At 33.8% G+C, this 17057-nt stretch overlaps 2 protein-coding genes across 9 annotated transcripts in view; one reads left to right on the top strand and one right to left on the bottom strand.

Moving 5' to 3' along the window:
* The window catches only part of LOC145293890 (uncharacterized), a 14719-nt gene extending 7731 nt beyond the window's left edge, over positions 1 to 6988 (bottom strand). The window contains exon 1 of one of the 2 annotated variants that reach the window (XM_080140648.1): positions 6583 to 6988. The gene's annotated coding sequence lies outside the window, so the exon portion shown is untranslated. The remainder of the gene's footprint in view (positions 1 to 6582) is intronic. The other variant, XM_080140647.1, reaches the window with a different exon arrangement.
* LOC145293895 (coiled-coil domain-containing protein 73-like) overlaps positions 1 to 17057 on the top strand; it is a 278863-nt gene that overhangs the window by 61932 nt on the left and 199874 nt on the right. The gene's annotated exons all lie outside the window — the stretch shown is intronic.

Genomic DNA, 17057 nt, shown 5'->3' with positions numbered 1-17057 from the left:
AAAGAGAGGTCCAAGACTGCCTGGAAACAATGCCGAGATAATCAGAGAGCACATACAGCCTTTGGAATTTCCAAATGGTCAGCTATTTTAGTACTAACCAGGCTGAACGTTAATTTCCGGTGATCTGATGGGAACTAGTATATATATATATATATATATATAATTTTAATCATTTCATCTAGTTATTTAAGCTGAAATTCATAAATAATGGAAACAATTTGCCCTAGGAGGAATTACACGGCGTTGCCTGGATGGCAAATACATACTAAATTCATTCTCGCTATATATACTTATATTTGTAAAAACATTGACTCGACCAATGTTTCCCGTCGCAGTGATAGCACGGGCTTGTAGGGGATCCAGGTCTTGTGACTGAGTGGTACTTATTACGTGTAGCCTGAGTTTTCTTACTTCCAGCTTTGCTTTTTCAGGGTGAGTATTTTTTCCGGTCTGAAGGTCGTCCTTCTAATGAAGTTTAATAAAAATCCTAGCTGGCTTTGCCGGTTTGCTATCAATGAACAAAGTTTGCTACTTGTAATGTTGAAACATTAATTAAAAAAAAAAATCATTCAAAACTCTACTGTAAACACGAAACAAAATCTTTCTAATTTATTTATATAGCTAAACATTAACATTTTTGTAATTTCGATACAAATGTATTTATCTTTTAAATGCGACTGTAAAGAAAAGAAAAGAAAAGAAAAAAAAGAAGAAACCAATTTGCTTTTTCACTTGCCATTTAGAAATAGATCGGTACTTGTTGATAACCAAGTAGGTTTCTCTAAAGAAAGCAGCACCTGAACACAAATGATAACTAGTCGTCCAGGAAATAAAACAATATGTGGAACATTATTATTTGTTATATTAAAATCAAAATAAATCAAAATAATCATTGAAGTTAAAAAAAAAAACAATAATAAATAATAGTTAATTGATAAAAGCTCCCTTTTAAAAATCGATATGCAAATTAGTTAATTCTTTTTTTTTTTTACAAAGGAGTCACTTCTTATCAAGGCCCGGAGACCATTTGAGGATAAAGGTTAAAGGGTGTACGGTAGTCATTGGGTCAATAGTGTAGTAATCGTTAGTGGTTGAAATTTGGTAAATTGGATTACTTAAGGGGATGGCTTATCAAGAACTCGTTTACATTGGACTTGAAGACAACCATATTGTAGTCACCTGGAAAGCAGGCAAACAGAACAGAGTTGCACAAGTGGGCAGTTCTAAGAAAGAAGCTTTCTTCATGGAATCCATGTTTAGGTTTTTTTTTATGAAAGTTTGGCAAGGGGGAACCATAGATTGGAGCTCAGACGAGCACTTGTTATGAAAATAATAATAGAGCAGAGACAGGCTGGCAACGTCTCTTTTGTGGAAAAGGAGTTAAAATTGATATCGCATATTCATATACAGAAAATAAAAAAGATAGTGTGTCTGTTGTGTAAAGTTGGATTAACTTGAAATACGGTGTTTTAGCTTTGTGGTGTGGTCCTTGGCTTTAGTAGAAGCCATTATAGATGAAGATAGTGTTATATGGGTATAGCAAAGAACCACATAATATGAATTGTGGTATAAAACTCATGTTATAGTGAAGGAAGAAATTGAAGTATATATATATATTTTTTTTTTTTTAATTATATTTTCACTCCAAACAAGGCACATTGCCACTTTGATGTAGGGGGCTACTATCAGGGACATAAGCTACAGAGATACTATATAGGGAGTTGGGCAGCAAGATGTCAGTTCACGTTATACTTGAACTTTTGCATATCAGTACAGTTGGGGAAGCAGGGACCCGGAAGGGAATTCCAAAGTCTAGCAGTTCTGGGGAAGAAACTACTGGAGTAGAAGGCTCTCTTACATCTAGGGATCTCTACTGTAAAGTGGTGGGATTTAGCTGTTTGTTGGGTTTGGCAGGGGTATTTACGTCGAGGGGGTACAAGTGCTGGCAGTTCGTCAGAGCAGCCACCATTAAAGTACTTGTAGAACAGGCAGAGGGATGCAACATTTCGTCGATGAAACAGAGGCTGAAGCTTAGATGACAGTTCAGTGAAGCTTAGATGACAGGTTGGCGACTCTTTTTTGAACCTTGTCTAGGAGCGAGAAACTAGTAGCAGATGCACCAGCCCAAATATGACAATAATACTCCATACATGGGCGAATGGTGGCCTTATAGAAGTACAGGATACTTTCGGACATTAGTAGCTTTCTAGCACAGTTGAGAGAACCTACCTTTTTTGCAGCGGTCCTGGCAATGCTCTCAATATAATTGTTCCAACTCATGTTTCCTGTGAACGTTAGGCCGAGGAGTTTAAAAGATGTACTTTCAGATAAAGAGTCTTTGGCCATTGCTATTAGTGGTAGAGAAGGTTTCTTGTAGTTATTGAAGGAAAGTAGCTTAGTCTTGGCAGCATTGAATGTGACCATCTATTTTTGTCCCCATTCCACTACAGATAGGAGGTCATCCTTTAGTGTTTCTGCCATTTCTTTAGATATGTGTTCATTTGTTTTCCTGTCATGTCTGTTATAGAGCGTGGTGTCATTAGTATATATACCCATCTCACAAACTATCTTGTCAGGGAGGTAATTTATAAATATTAGGAATAATAGAGGTCCAAGGATAGACCCTTGAGGCACTCCCGCATTTATATCACATTGTTTAGATGTACGACCATCGAGGACAACTTGGATTTTTCTCTTATCTAAGAAGGATTTAATTATGTTAAGTATTCTTCCAGTGATACCATATGATCTGATTTTCCTGAGAAGACCTTCATGCCATACCCTGTCTTAGATATATCTAGAGCTACCTCTCAACCCTCCCCTGCTTTGTCCAGTGAATGGTATATACTTTCAGAGATTACAGTTAGGATGTTTGCTGTGGAACGGGCTTGCCTAAATCCATATTGATGGTCGGTCAGAAGTTTAGCATCTGCAAGGTGATGGACTAGAGCTTGGTTAATTATGGACTCAAATATTTTGGTGAAAAGTGGGAGGAGGCTAATGATGCGATAATTTACTGGGTCAGTTTTATCGCCAGAATTCTTGAAAATTGGTACCACAGAAGCAGTTTTCCAGCAGGCAGGAAAGCAAGATTCATTATATATATATATATATATATATATATATATATATATATATATATATATATATATATATATCTTAGGTTGGTGCAAAAATAATGTCATTTTCTGACATTCAACTATATATATAAAAACGGTATTATTTTTGCACCAACATAATATATAGAATAACAGAGTGTGTATATATGTGTATATATGAATATGTCTCTGAGATGTATCTGTGTACATAAGTGTTATAACGGACCATGTCATTTAGTGTATCATGATGTGTATGCGCATACATATATGGGCCATTTTGTATATATGTACTATTATTTTTTCTAGTGTGTATAAAGTTCGATTGCAGATGCTTTAAACATATTAAAATACAGTTCACACACAACCGGGACAATAACATAACAAGAGACGGTTCTTTTAACAGAATGAATAACATCTTTTCTGTAGGGGCAAAAGGGAAACATACCTTCTTGTACTGGTTGGTCTTGACTGAAGGTTCTGTAAGATAAAATATTTTACTTCCGAAGGAAAACACCATATGTGAATTTATGTTTTTTATATATAGCATTTATATAACTTCCCTTGGAGTTTATGCGTTTCCCTAGAGTCTTACATCCCAAACACTTCCATGTACCTCAAGAGATTAAATCTCTTCTGAACCAAACTCCAGTCAGTCTCGACTCTGACTACCAACTCTGACCCTGCTAACCCAGACTCCTTAACTTTCACTGACTACATGATTTTATCATCTCTTGCTTTTTTGCTTTCTATTTTATGTTAGCTTTCATCACATATTACTCTGTCAGTCTTGAAATTCCTTGGAATTCAATATTGAGCACTTCTTATTTACTATTTTTCAAAAATGTACATACATTTTTCTCCTATTCATAAGAAACAATTTCTATTTTTTTTCTCACCCCACATCTCAGCTAAGAAAAATATCAGAAAAATATCAGAGCCCATCGCTAGGTGTATCAGAATTTTTGTAGGAATTGTTGACACTCCTAACACGAAACTGCAAATAAAATATAAAAAAACTCGTAATTTCTTTTTTAAAGGTGGGTTTCTTTATGGATTATACTTCCAAAATAAACTATTTAAGTTGTATAAAAAGTAATAGAAATATTTTTTTAAAAATAGTAATGAAATTAATTGACTGTTACGAGTTCAGTATTTTTCATTTTTAAACTTTAAAAATCTATCAAAATTTTTCTATTGATTCTATTTTTACGATATTTTCAGGGTCAATGTGAAATTTTATGCTCTTTCCAATAAATCGAATATAATATTTTAGACAAACGTTTTTTTTTTTTAATTCACGTCCCCCCCCATTTTCAAATGTCTATTAAAAAGTAAATAATTAATTTAATCACCAAAGTTTTATATATCAAAAATTGAAGATAAAAGATCAATAAATAATATATTCAAATTTAAAACAAAAAAAAAGTAGTATTTTTTAGAAATTTACCTGTAAAATCCGAAGTTTAAAACCTATTTTTTTTTTTTCAAACCACGTTGTTTTTTTTTTGTTTTTTTGTTTTTTGTTTTTAATGAAACCTTGGTCCTTGCTCCTTTAATTGAAAAAAAAATTAGGGCTTGAATTACATTTTTTGAGGAGTTATAAGCTTCGAAAGATAGCGGGTGGAATTATTCAATAGTTTTCACGAAATTTCTAACACTGCTACCCCATCGTTGCTATTATTATTTTTATTTTTTATTTTTTGGTCAGTCATCACCCATTAACTGCTCTCTTATCTTATTTAGACTGTCTAGGTCGATGTCGGCTGTTTCTCCAGTCACACTTTTGCCATAGTTAATCAGAGGCCCTTTCCACTTCGCTGCACAACTCGATGACATATTGTCTGATTGTTTTTCTGTCCCACTCTTTCCCATGGCTGTTAGTAACTCTTAGGTTCCTCGTATTCCCGAGCTATCGATCCTATTAATCATTATTGATTCATTCATACCCATAACGTAATGGGGATCCCCTACTTACAATATCTCCAATGGTCAGTCCTAATTACATAATATACTGATTCATTTGGACTTCCAAGCTTTGGAATCTTAGCAAACCAGGCACAGATCTTCGGAAAATGTTACACATTTCCCAACTATAACTCTTAGTTTGGAGCATGACCTAAGTCTTGTTTGCACTAAACAAGGAAGCATTCTACCTAAACCCTTTACTATCGTCTTGTGGTGGTATGGACAATTTTTCCCAATGTCCCCACTGGAATGCTCCAGAGTTCAAAACTAGAGTCATTTCATCTCAGAGTGACAATATAGTACCTGTCATCTACAATGTTAAGGTCCAGCTCCCTCATGTGAACAATTTATTTAATAATTCCCGTTTGGGACCACATTTCACTTATTAACTTCATTATGTATTGGCAGCATTTTTATTTTATCCTCCTTTGACTGGTTACATTGAATTCTACAGTAGTAACACACCATGTGAAGAATATTGTATGAGAATGTCACCAAGGTCTGAAAGTTAGTTGACTCAATAAGAAAAATAAGCAAGATCTGTTAGGCTTTGAGAAGTATAGCAGTGAACAGATATCCGTATGTTTTGAAAGAGTCTCATATTAATACTATTATTATTATTATTATTATTATTATTATTATTATTATTATTATTATTATTATTATTATTATTATTATAATTACAACAACAACAATAACAATAATAATAATAATAATAATAATAATAATAATAATAATAATAATAATAATAATAATCGATTAAAAATTGTCTCTATAACAATAAATACATAATCTGCATGAATTAAAATATCACATTTAAACGTATCTTATAAAAAGACAAATGCCGGGCGGCCTACTAGCATATATATATATAATATGAATAAGGTAATCCTCTTTTTTAGTATGAAAACCTTCAAATAGTAAAATCATGGTTTCTAATAACTAATGAGCATCAAACGCAGGAAATAGATTTACAGAAAGAATATTTTAAAAACAAAATGAATAAAAATATTTCCGTGTTTCAAACTGCTATTCTCATAATTATTTTTATATTCATAACGTTTTGACTGCCGTATTCTTTGGTCTTCTGCCAACTATTGTTGGGAATTTTGAACTGAACTCTTTATTTAAACGACCAGAGAACAGTATAAATCGACATATAAAATAACAGGTTCAGTTGAATATTCCCAAAGCGTTACCGACTATGATGAAAGACAATATAAGAAGGCTGGCGAGTACTATGACCAAAGTAGTGTGAATAAAACAGCTATGATGAATATAATAGCACAAAATGCATACATAAAGTAAAAAAAAAAACGATATTGAAGCAAGACTAATATGATTATATATTAGATATGTGTATGTATGTATGTGAGTGTAGCTGCACATATATATATATATATGTGTGTGTGTGTGTGTGTGTGTGTGTGTGTGTGTGTGTGTGTGAAAGAGAGAGAGAGAGAGAGAGAGAGAGAGAGAGAGAGAGAGAGAGAGGAAAAGAGAGAGAATGTTCACTTACATGTCACTTAAATATAAGTATTCCAGTTGGTGTGGTGTTCAGAATGTTGCTTATCCGGAGAACAATCTGTGTGTCTCTTAGTCGAGTCACATGATTGATCATGCAATAAAATACCCCCACAGCTCCACCTGGTGTCCGGGTAAGGTATTACTAACAACGATCCTCTTTATCAGCAAACTAAACTGAGCCTTGTTGCCCCTACTCCCCTCTCCCTCTAGCTTTCTACATTTTTCAATTGAAAGCCAAATATAGGAGACGAGCTAGGAGGACACTAAAAATAGTCATAAACAGTGAACGTACTTGAATTCAACTGCTGAAACATTTATGCATATTTCATTTGATTTACTTTTGTTGCAGCTTTCTTGAGACAAAGCCAACTTCGAGTTACAATTTCTTGCGTGATAAACTTGAAAATAATATCTGACACTCATAGCATAAAAGTCTCAAATGAGCAATAAAAAACAAGAAAAATATTTTAATATTTTCAATAAAATATTCTGGATTATAAACATTTTGCTTGTTGGAATGTCCGATGGTAAAGTTTAATTATTAAGTATAGATTTATTTATTAAAGTTTGGAGGGTTCTTTTTAAATGTTGACTCATTGTTGTTTTTTTTTTCAAAATGGAGCCAATAAAATGCTATAAACTACTGTAGTGGAAATAGTTTGTATAGATGATATGAAGAAACATATAAAACTTACTAACTTGTATAAGCTACGCTCTTTCTCCAATCATTTAGCTTACTCTTTCATTGTCAGTTCTTCCTTTTTGTGTTGAGTGGAAATGGGATTCAGTTAAATCAATATATTTTTGCTACGCATACCATCCAACCTCCACAACATAAAAAGAAATGATTATTTCCGGTATATGTCTAAACTTCACGACTTTTAACCACTTATTACATTTGAATTGACAGTATGCGTCTTGGTGCATTTACAAAGTTCTTACTATCGGCTATATACTATTCAAACCAGAATTCATGCTAAAAGTTTGTCACTTAGTAGGCATGTAGTGATATACAGAGAACCAGATGTTCACCCTGCGAATGTCTAACTAAAAAAGGTTTTGAAATGGTCTGTATTTAAGTGGTTGCACACAACATTTCCAGTGAAATCAATGAATGCAAAATTATTTGGATTCTGCAGACTACTGTTCTCATCTTGAGTGTTATTTTCACAACATTTCTGTCACTGTCACTGCCGACCTTTTTCAGGCGTATCTTGTCCATCCATGCTTCCATTCAGTTTTGAAAGACAAAGGATACCCCTTAAGGACAATAGCGTGTGTAATTATGAGGCAAGGGTTGTGGAATCTCTAACCACACCTCTCCTGAATCGACTTGAAACAATGCCGAGATAAGTGGAGAGCACATACAGCGCCTGAAAATCCCAAATGGTCACCCATTTAATACTGACCAGGTTCAACATTGCTTAACTTCAGCGATCCAGTGGAAACCGATGTGTCAACGTGATTATGCTGTATCCTGTATCTTGTCGAACACATTAATCTGAGTTTGACAGTAAGATTAATGTATCTTGTCGAACATATTAATCTTACTGTCAAACTCGGAAATCTTTCTATTGCGGAATCTGCCAGGACCCGTGACGTAGTAGATAAAGTACTTGGTAAAATTCAGCTGTAAAGTTACAATCTGGAGGCTGAAGGTTCAATCTTAGTCGCAGGCGACACTCAAAAAATATAATTGCGAATTACTTAGGACTTCTACTCAGTCATGGCTGACAGAATGAGACCATATGGATTAAGTAAAGGGTTCCATTCGGAATTTCGTGCAGATTCCCGTATTCAACCAAAAGATTCCTGAGTTCAACAAGATACACCTTGAGAAGGTCAAAGTTTACATTAACCGAAACATTGTGAAAATAACACTAAAGATGAGAATAGTAGTCCGAAGAAACAAAATAATACGAATAATCAATCCTCATCACAAAAATTGTAGAAATGTAAAAAATGTTTCCCTTTAACATAATCAAAATGTCTATGCTTAAATGCAAAATTGTGTGTTTGGTAAGCCCTTGAGTTTTCGCTGAGATTATAAATAGTGAATAAAATCTGAAAATCAAACCAGCAAGATTTACAGGTTAGAGTCTATTCTCACATTCATGTCGCCCTACTTTATTACTTCAAGACACCCAACTTCACCTACTCATATAAACTTAGGTGTTGTTCTCCAAAAAACACATAAATATCCCTGTTTTTTCTTTTCCATTTTATCACACCTTGTTTTTTTTATTTTTGTTCTTTTTATTTTTTCTTTCTCTTTTTTTTTTACAAAAGGAGTCACCGTAACTATCATTCATTCATTCATTCATTCATTTCGTGTGAATCAGACGATTCTGTTGTTGGTATTGGTTTCCCTTATACATTTTTAGTTAGAATTCTTTCTAGAAATCCATTGGGTACTTACAGGAGATAGCACGTGAAGGTTGCCAACATTTTAAGTGAAAGTGTTTCTGTGGAACGAACTGGATTTGAATTTGCCATACTCAGGTTATCAGTCGATGTTGTTAACCTCTGAGCCACATTCACCTTACTACCATTAAACTTTTAACACTTATATGTGACTGTCACACATGTCGTACCATACCACTCACCGTAGGTGCGTTAAACTGACTTCCTCCAAAGGAGGAAGTTTCATGAAATTATGAAATTCACAAGTGTTCCCTAGTTGCATGTATAACCCCGTCAGGTGAGATGACGATATTAGGTTTTGCAGCCGTTGCATGGAGGTGTCAACGTCCTCATACATTACATACAACGCCTGGCATTTCTAAATTGTCACCTATCTGGTACTGATCAGACTCAACGTTTCTTAACTTTGATGATCTAACGAGAACTGGTGTATCAACATGATTATGTCGTATGTCAAACATACGTCTTACTTTGGATCGGCACACTTATGTCTGGCTCTAGACAGCCACACTCACATATCGTATTAAACACACACACACACACACAGAAAAAAAACTTGTGAAAATAACACAAAGATTTCACTCAACATTGTCTTACTCTCTTTCAAGTTTATATGTGCATTTTGTATGTTTGAATATTTATAAAAACGTTTGTATTGTTTATATCTGCTTTTCATATTCTTTTATTTCTTGTGTATTTAACTCTTATTTCTCTCACACTTGATTTGGCATTTGCTTCAACAAAGAGTGAACTTTCTCCTCATTGGTATCGATCACTGTTTATAATGTTGAGAATTATTTGCAGATGTAAATGAATAATACAACGGATGGATACAATCAATGGGAATAATTATGACTATTAATAGTTGCCTTTTCAGCTTATCCATCATGATTTGGAAGCGTTTCAACAAGAAATGTAAATTGTTTCTGAGCTTTTTTCAATGAAAAGTAGATCAAATACAACTCCAGTACAACTCAGATGTCATCTGTGTAATCAAACAGGATTGTCAATCGAATCCGAAATCTGCCATTGCAAACGATTTCAAATGAGAAAGATTGCAAGGAGGAAATATTCTATTAAACGATACATGTATTTTTTTTTTTTTTTTTTACATAGAAGTCACCACTTATCAAGGTCCGGAGACCATTCGAGGATAAGGGTTACTGAGTGTTCAGTAGTCAATGGGATAATATAGTAATCGTTAGTAGTGGAAATTTGGTAAATTGGATTACTTAAGGGGATGGTTCATAAAGAATTTGTTTACGTTGGATTTGAAACAATCAAACTGTAGTCAGATGGAAAACAGGCAAACGGAAGAGAGTTCCACAGGTGTGCAGTTCTAAGAAAGAAGCTTTGTTCATGGAATCTAAGTTTTGGTTTAGGCACAGATAAAGAGTAGGGAAAATTATTGACAGTGGTTTCAGCTTGAGTTATGCATTTCGGAATAATGACACCACCTATGAATGATGTGTCTGTTGCTTGCATCATTACATTAAGGCAGTACTTTAAATAGTTTTAAAATAATTTTTTTACTTACTGTCATGTTAATCAAATAATTATAATGAATAGGCTGTTATTTAGAGAAAAATAATCGTTTAACAGTTGAAACAGAACAACAATAACATTTTTTATTAATAACGTAGCTGATTTTTGTTTTTTAGTTAGCAGTTGAAATATGTCCCTCTTTTACTAAGCGTTACTATCAATTGCCGGAGAAGTATGATTTAGTGTATGTATGTCATGGAGACGTTTCTGGAATGGCTTTTACATCCTGGGCATGGCAAACCAGCTTCTATGTTGTTAAACACTACAAAACGATAGGCACACTTCTTTAAGATTAAGGGGTTAATATAGCGTCGGCTACGTATGTGCCTATTTCTGTCGAGGTCTTGGCGTCATTAGAGGTCATTAGTGACAGGTTCCATCAATTAAGAAGTGTACACTGTATAAAATAGGCGACAGACACATTTACTTTCTTGGCGTTTTTACACTATTGGGACGAAATTTCGGAAATCGTAATACTGAATTTCACATGAAAGCAATGGTATATACGTATTCCTCGTATTTTTAAGATAATTTTATCCAAAAATTATGAAAATCGATAAGGTAGAAAATTATTTATATAAGAAAATAAAAATAAAATTTGATAAAAACGATCGTAAAACAAAGGAGAATTCAAAAGGGAGGTAATTTTCCATTTTGATTTAACACAAGATAGCGGAAAAATTTCACCTGCTAACACGATTAAAGTTGGTTTTTAATAATTCAGTAATATTCAGGTAATTTGGAAGCTACCATTGTAACTTATTAGAATTGACAAAAAAATCAGTTGAAACCATGTTTTTTTTTATTATCTGAAAACTCCATTTATCGCCTACAAAATCTCGGCACAATTCTGTAGAAGCGACACTTTTTTTTTTTTTTATAAAAAATACATTTGATATTCAAGGAACATTTTATAAGAACTCGAGAGATGGCTTAGCTGGGAACCGATCTGCTGATCAGCTTTCAACGGTTTCCTGATACCAACTGATCACCTCTTTCTGTTGCAATGATAAAAACAAGAGAGAAAGAAAGAGGTAGAGAGAGAGAGAGAGAGAGGGAGAGAGAGAGAGAGATAGGAAGGGAAAGAAATAGATACATATTAAAACAAAGAGACTTAAATGTCAGTGTTATTTCGTTTTACAAATCCTGGTGTCGGCCCAATACGTCTGACCTTTTTCACCTCTCAACCTGTATTACTTTGACACGGCTGAAATTTTATAAACATCTGTTAATCTAAATATCGGCCATGTTTTCCATAACACATCTTTAAACTATACTCGCCGCCATTTGAGTACTACTGGTATAAGGTCCACAAATGTGGTGATCTGTTACTCCCCGAAAACGGCCCCTTGTGCCAAGACCGATTTCTGGGATAGAATAACTGTTTTTGGAAGAGACTGAAGCAAAGTACGTTATATTATTTAAAAAAAAACATGGTATAATAATAATAATGAATAAAAATTGGCTAGAGAGAATACACTATCGATTTTTGAGGAAGATTGTTATTTAGATCTAACTTGCAAAATCCGACCTACTTAATTAGATAATTAATGTGCCCACATTTTATTGCATTAAATGCATTATATTAAAGATATTAATAAAATTAATTAATATAATTATGATTTAAAAACTGTCCTTTCAGATTATCCATCGAGATCTATTAAAGTGTTTTAGCTTTTTAAATAATCAGTCTGTTAAAAGAAATAAATATCGATAATATAATATAGGTGTACTTTTTTCATATTATGGTGCGAAGATAGAGAAATACACGGTGGAACGATATAACAACACTACAGCGGCGATCAGGCTGACTTTGGTGGTGTGGGAGGTCATGTTGGTGATGTTCTCGACGTATGACAAAACGAAGTAGTCCAGCAGGTTCAGGTCGAGTGGGAAGGGGGGCAACGAGAGAAGGGTACAAAGTTGTAGCACTCCTTCTGAAGCCAAGCCTGGGTCTTTGAACTTGTGGGCCGGCATCGAGTCCTGCTGTCACACTCAGGCTCTACCACCGACCACCTTATTGTACCAGGGGATCACCACACTCTTCAGCACACCCAGGTACACTTTGGTGTTGACTTTCAAGCCAACTTTGCAGATGTGAGGTAGCATGATGTGTCCCTCACTTGAAATCACACCAAAGACCGTAATTGTAATTGGAAACTTCGTTAAGCTGTGCAAGGAAGAGTCCATTATAATAAGACACATTGAGGAGTTGGCTGTATCTTGCATTATCTGGATTTGCATTTTGTGCTGGCAATGGTCCTGTTGTCATAACTTGGATCGGTAGAGAGCCCAAGTTGTATAGCGGCACATCTCTGATCTCGCTCGTTGAACATTGTGTCACTTGGAGACATGATAAAAGGCTCCTATTGCTCTTGGAATTTGTACACAACTTCCCACAGGCAATACAGTTGACAAGTCGACTATTTGGGTGATGTTCTAAACCTTACAGACCAATCGTTTAAAAACTGCATGCTGAACCCTATCTCTCAAAAGAGATAGTCTCTTTATGAATTAAACCACTTCAGGCATTCTTCTCCTGTGACATTGGTTCCCACTCACCCAACGATACATTGGACTGTTTCAAGGCAAACTTAAGCCCATTATATATATAATTGTTTTTTCTGGGCTACAAAATTTATATATTACAATTATGAGGGAAAGACAAGTTTTGATATTACGGTTGGAGATTGCACAACCCTTACCGCACAATAATATGCGCAGCTATCCATGGATATGGATATCCATTGTTTCTTGAGACTGAACAAAGGCATCAATATATACATCACTCATGCTTTCACCGCATTGCAAACAAATTTATCTATAAGATGTCTACAGTGGAAGAAAACTCGGATTGAGAGCCAGACAGCAGAGAATCCGCAGCGGAGAAAACCCCCTTCAATCAAGTGTTTCGGCCCTCAAATCCTTACACATCCAGGTCATGACCCTCGGATGTCTCTCTGCTACCATGTGTTTGTTTGTTTGTTTTTTGTTTGTTTTTCTTTTTTATTTACCTATACGCTTCAGACATTTCAGTGTCGTAGATGGACGTCTTAACCACCACGAAATTAGGGAAATTAAGATATGTAGTTAATTTTTATTCCTCCTCAACCAGTTTTAGCTGGAGCTCTTCTTTGTTGCCTCACACATTGCTTTCAGTGCTGTTTCGATTCTTCCCTGAGATGGACATACTTATTTCCTTGATAATTAAGGTTGTTTTTTTTTTTGTTTTTTTTAATTAAAAACGTAAAACACAAAATCAAAGGTATTGTATTTACTTGTACTGTAGACATAGACACAGCATTCAAGAGCAACAAATGTGCAGTAGGTAATTTTTTAAACGTTTCACATTATCAAATTGAACCTTAAAGTAAATTTACGAATTTTAATATATAAAAAAAAATGAAGCATTTGCTAAATGATAATGAAAACTTTTATTCTATGTGCAAAAGTTAAAAGAAAGAATTATCTCCCTTATTTTGTTTGGTACTAAAGACACGGTTTACATTGAAGGTCTATCGCTGTATATTAGTTCCAACGATTTTTGCTATAAAATATCCTCGGTATGACGAATTGTGATTAACATGGGTTTTAAGTATGCATTAGACGGCATAGTCACATTGACACACCGGTTCTCGTCAGATCACCAAAGTTAAGCAATGTTGAGCCTGACCAGTAACAGATGGGTGACCATTTGGAAACGCTAAGTGCTGTATGTGCTTTTCACTTATCTCAGCATTGTTTCAAGTCGTCCTGAACCTCCACTTGCCACTGGTATTCAAAAATGTTGACTCAGGAGAGGTGTGGTTGGAGATTGTGCAACTCTTGTCACAAAAATTTCACGCGCAGGCACCCTTACAGTGGGTATCCATAGTCTGTCAAGACTGAAGGAAGCATATATATATAGATCAGCATAAATAGCAGACAGACATACAATTTCATCTTTCATATATATAGAGAAGTTTTTAGGACATTATTCTATCTGTTATCACATATCAGATTGCAAATCACAGTTATCATTTAATGAGTAACATTATATCCTGGTCAATGGAAAAACATCTACTTTTAAATTATTCATTTAATTTCTTGCTATTATCTAGGTTGGTGGCTACATTCCATTGAGGGATAATCACCTGATAAACTGCTTGAAATAAACTTTTATTTGGATTACCAATTATAATCTTATATATAAAATAGTGATCTTTTCAACTATTTCATTGACCGTTATAGTTTTTAAATAGAAACCGACATATACTATCTAGCTAATTCCTGATACATGTTTTCAGAAAATATGCATTCGTTTTTTTTTATTTCAAAATTTCTTTTATATTTATGGCTTATCCTAAAGCAGTCAACCACATGTGAGATCAGAGGTATTTTAACTCTCACGCTAACATCTACTCCCACAGTCATCCACTTCACCAGAAACTGTTCTTAAAAGTTTCACTATTCCAGCATCACCAGTAGTAATTTATTTTTCCTTTTTACTATTGTCTATAAACTATATTAGATTTTCAGTCTAAATACAGGTCGCTTCCTTCAAGTATGCTTTCTTATTTCTGAGCATTCTGATTTTTTATTCCAAATATTCTTACAGTCTTGTTTGACGAATTATACAAATATTAGAATGACTGTTAATAAACACAGAGTAATTTCGACATTAATACAGCAAAAGTCACTTACAATATTCATATTTTTAATTATTTCTACGTTTATAATTTGCTTTCAATTTCTTCTAATAACAGAATTTATAGAAATTTCCTTTTCCAGATCCCACCTATATACATATTACTATTTGGGAATAACGGAAAAGATCGTAAAAAATATATACCATATTAAGCACATATACATATACTAGCTGGAATACCCGTCCCAGGAAGAGTCCATTATAATAAGACACATTGAGGAGTTGGGTGTGTCTTTAATATATGAAAGAAGTAGGACTCCAAATATTATAAGACATCACAAATATACTGCTATGGTAAAAAGTGTGAAAATAGAGATTATACAACCGGAATCATGGACTTAGAAAAAGTTTTTAGTTTCTGCATCGTTAAACAATCATTTGAACGTTTTTTATGAGGGGAATTAACTTATTTTTTATAATCAATATAATTTTATGTATGTTGCGGAAAAGATAGATCTCATTAAAATCAAAGGTGAGAAAATATTCCAATATACACAAAAAACTGTTATGGAAAAATAACTATGTTAAAATAGATTTTATACAACTAAATTTATAGGTTTTAGTTAAGCCCCAATTGAAGACTTTTAAAACGATCAAAATCTCAAATTAAATTTAATTCTCTGTAATATCATTATGCTAGAAAAGTAAAACCAAACATAACTATTTGCATAAATATTTTTAAACAGTTTATAATCAATTAATATTTGGCGTTATTCATTAAAAAAAATTTTTCCCCTATTTTTACTATATGTGTGCAATAGTTTTATCGGTATTAACAGTAATGAAGTAAAATGATTTAATAAAAAGAATAAATTACCAAAAGTTTTTTTACAATATTATGTTCATTAAGTTTCAGGAAAAGTAATTTAACTGAAAACTAATATGCCTTAGCCAGCTAGAAAGAAACATATATTGCTGAGATATAAGAATAGTTAGAAATGTTCATGGAGAGAAAAGTAAATCTCTCTCTCTCTCTCTCTCTCTCTCTCTCTCTCTCTCTCTCTCTCTCTCTCTCTCATCGTTAGTTATCATTACAAAACAAGAAGATGTATTTAATTCACACTCATAATATTAATTATTCATATTTTATTAAGTATGTCTTACACGTATTTCGTTGAATAAAGGAAGCTCACTAAATAACTCATCTGAGAGAAATGTATATTCTTCAAAGCACACACACATATATATATATATATATATATATATATATATATATATATATATATATATATATATACAAAGTAGTAGCATTTGTGTCTGTGTGTGCTCTTCTACAACCTACACCAGTGGACCGATCATGATCAAACCTGGCATGATGATGGTCCCCCACCTAGGGATGGTGCACACCATGTTTCATGGTTAATGTCAAAAGTCAATGTCTGTCATAGCCTATGTATATATACTCTCCTACAGCCCACACCCGATCGTGAACAAACCTGGCATAATAATGGTCTCCGACCTAGAGATGATGCACACTATTTTTCAAGGTCAAGGTCAACGGTTAAAGTCGAGACTTTGCTAATATATATATAGATTTCCCTCTGGTTGCCATAAGCAACGTTAATTTTTTCAATCTTTTTATTTCGAAAATCAAACAAGAATAAATAGTGATTGTTTTGATTCAATGTGTACGTCTAGTTAAAAATTCAGCAAAAGTAACTTTCTTAGTGACACACAATATGGTTTCCATTCTGCTAAATCTACAGCAGATGTGCTTACAGTTATATCTTATAGGATTAGCGAATCTCTCGACGGAGGCAACCTTTCTAGGGCAATTGCTCTTGGCATATAAAAGGCCTTTAATAGGGTAT

This window comes from Euprymna scolopes, chromosome 15, assembly GCF_053919585.1.
Source record: "Euprymna scolopes isolate OS-2025 chromosome 15, ASM5391958v1, whole genome shotgun sequence".
NCBI lineage: Eukaryota > Metazoa > Mollusca > Cephalopoda > Sepiida > Sepiolidae > Euprymna > Euprymna scolopes.
Note: the sequence above shows the minus strand (reverse complement) of the source record. Positions and strands in the feature narration are given on the sequence as shown.